At 51.5% G+C, this 2,973-nt stretch overlaps 1 non-coding gene across 1 annotated transcript; it reads left to right on the forward strand.

Moving 5' to 3' along the window:
* Positions 1–558: 558 nt before the first annotated feature.
* On the forward strand, positions 559–2,643 carry LOC101136483 (uncharacterized). Its single transcript, XR_010131541.1, has 3 exons — positions 559–710; positions 1,635–1,826; positions 2,503–2,643. It is a non-coding gene; the product is annotated as an uncharacterized protein (transcript).
* Positions 2,644–2,973: the final 330 nt, after the last annotated feature.

Here is a 2,973-nt window from a genome sequence, read left to right on the forward strand (position 1 = left end):
ATTAATAATTTCATATTGCTCACATATTGGAGTGATAATATTTTGGATATATCGGGTTAAGGTATTACCATCAATTTTACTTGTTTTCCCTTCATGATGCCACTAGACTACTGTAAATGACACATGCGGCTCAATTTTATTCCTATTGGACATTTCTGACTTAGAGGACTCCCTCCATTTTCAAATCTCATGCTGCCTCCTCAAGGGACCAGAGGCCATGAAGGTTATGAAATCTGAAATTTTAAAAGAATCGTTATTATATAATTTTCAATTTTACATATTACCTATATTACTCATAAATTGATATAATCTTATGAGCAAAGTTAAATACCAATGTCCGGGGCAGCCCCAGGTCCCAGCACAGGGAGTCAGCCCTGCCTGAAAAGGGCTGCAGACAATCATTCATCCAGGCCTCATTCAGCCACACCTGTGATCGCATCTCCTGTCACTCGGGGGTAAGGGGGCGGGACCTGGAGCCCTATCCATTCAGCGGCGCCGTTGTCGAGCCTGTCCAATCAGGCGCGCAGCCGAAAAAGGGGGCGCACTTCCTGTGTTCTGGGCTGGCCTTTTCCTCTCACAGGTGCGCTTCCCTGCTTTATCTGTGTACACTGCTCTTTCTCCTTCATTCCGCAGCCTCCTTTGCCCTGTGACCTGCAGGTACTGGACGGTCCCTAGAGAGGATACCGGGACGCTCCTGAAGCCGCGAGATGGTGAGTCTGCGGGGCTGAGCTTCCCGAGACGCGGCAGGGGTCGGCTGGGAACCGGGCCTCCCCCTGGCTGCTCCGGGGTCGGGGCCCGGAGTCTCCTAGGTCGCACGGTGCGGCTCGGCCGGCAGCTGGGACCCCGGGTGCCTCGTCCCGTCCCTGCGCGACGACCTTGGCCCTGCCCTGAGCCCTCTCTGGGCAGTTTCGCGCCCGCTGCCCCGTGTCTCCCCGCGTTGTGCGGTGATGACGGGAGGGGCCTTACGGGAGAACCCCGGCTCGGGGTTCGGGCGTGGGAGGAGCTGTGATCCGTGGGGTCCGTAGTCCTTTCTTTCTTTTGTTAAAAATTAAACTGAGGTTTGGTTAAAACGTTAAAGATTTTATTTGAGCAAATAACGACCCATGAATCAGGAAGCCACAACCATGGATTGTGGTTTGGGGTCCACCGGAGGGGCTTGAAGGAAAGGGTTTAATAAGATGCATGAGGAAGCAAAGCCAATTCAGTAATTGATTGGCTACAATTATGTAGTCCCCTTATTTGAACTGTCCAGGCGGAAATTCCCTGATTATGTAATCAAAGGTTAATTGGTGGTTTGTGGTTGGTTAAGACTGTTTTCTTTTCCTTTAAGTTATTTCTAAGAAATGCATGAGTTACGTTTTGGTTTTCTTAGGTAGAAACCCAGGGCACTACAGCCACTTCAGTCAAATTGCCTCCCATTTAATTATTTTAACACCCCACAGGGGGACTGATTTTCCCTGCATTTTCCAAATCTATGGCAAGCAGGGTCTCAAATCCACCACCCTGTTCCCCCAACCTAATTCTTCTAAGGCTTTCAGTAAAATTCTAAATTTTCACTTCCTTCTCCTGATTCTCTACTGCCAGCTTCCCCTCTGCAATTCACAACGTTATCAACTATTTGCTCTTTATTGTAGATTGCAAGCAGATGCAGCCTGACCATTAGGGCCAAGGCCAAATTGCAAAAAAAAAAAGAAGTTTGCCTTTATTCTACTCCATCCACATCTAAACTTTGGAGGTCAAGGCTGTGGACAGATCAGAAGACATAGTTCCCTCCTTCTGGGGCTCCACATCATTCACTGATCTCTGGGAAGGAGGATGGGTGGCAGGTAGGCAGCAATAGTCTACCTGTAGACACTTTCACCTAGGCCTTGAAGGATGAGTCAGTGTTTGCCCGACAGACTGAGATGTAAGGGGCAGCATGGAAAAGCAGAGAGGTGGGAGGGCAGGTTTCAGGTATTCTCAGTCCTCTGTGGTTTGGGGAATGTAGACCTAAGTGCAGGAGCCGGCAGGAGCTGGGGTTGCCTTTAGGCTGGTGCCTGAGAACACCGGCTTAAGAAGCCTCATTTTTGCTGGGTGTGGTGGCTCACGCCTGTGATCCCAGCACTTTGGGAGGCTGAGGCAGGCGGATCACCTGAGCTTAGGACCAGCCTGGCCAACATGGCCCCATCTCTACTAAAAATACAAAAATTAGCTGGGCGTGGTGGCACATGCCTGTCCCACCTACTTGGGAGGCTGAGACAGGAGACTCTCTTGAACCCAGGAGGCGGAGGTTTCAGTGAGCCAAGATCACACCACTACACTCCAGCCTAGGCAACAGAGCAAGACTCCATCTCAAAAAAAAAAGCAGCTTGGTTTTGTGAGCAGTGTGCTTCTTAGAAGGGTTCCAAGGGGCATTCTTGAAATAGGAGATGGGAGATTGAGGTTGGGTGACTAGATAAGTGGTGGGGGGCCTTCACACAGCTGAGACCAGTTTGTGGAGGAAGATGAATTTCATCCCTGCAGGATGGGTCTTCCATGATACTGAAGGGAGAGCCACATGTTGATGCCCAGGACCAGCTGCCTCCTTGGTCTGAAAGGCCTGATTGAGGCCAGGATTGGCTATGAGAGCTGGGAAGTGGGACCACCTTTGAAGCCATGGGAGAGGGTGAGGTGAGAATGAGGAGAGGCTGGGGGGCCCAACACTCCCAGCTCAGGACTGGAGGAAGAGGATGGAGCTGGAGAGGGAGGGATGAGGGTGTGGCATTGGTCAGGGAGGAGGAAAGGAAATGAGCGGTGGCCTGGGTGCTGCTGAGTGGACAGATGTACCTGGGCTGGAGAAGCCCCTGGGGCTTGGCCCTGAGGGTGGCCTTGGTGATGTGGGGAGAGTGGTTTGGACAGCGAGCTCAGGTGGAAGCCAGACTGTGGTGGGCTAAGGAGCAGTTGAGGAGGGAGGCACAGGATGTGAAAGGGAGAAGGTGCGGCTTGCAGGTGTGC

This window comes from Gorilla gorilla, chromosome 18 (genome assembly GCF_029281585.2).
Source record: "Gorilla gorilla gorilla isolate KB3781 chromosome 18, NHGRI_mGorGor1-v2.1_pri, whole genome shotgun sequence".
In the NCBI taxonomy this organism is placed as follows: Eukaryota; Metazoa; Chordata; class Mammalia; order Primates; family Hominidae; genus Gorilla; species Gorilla gorilla.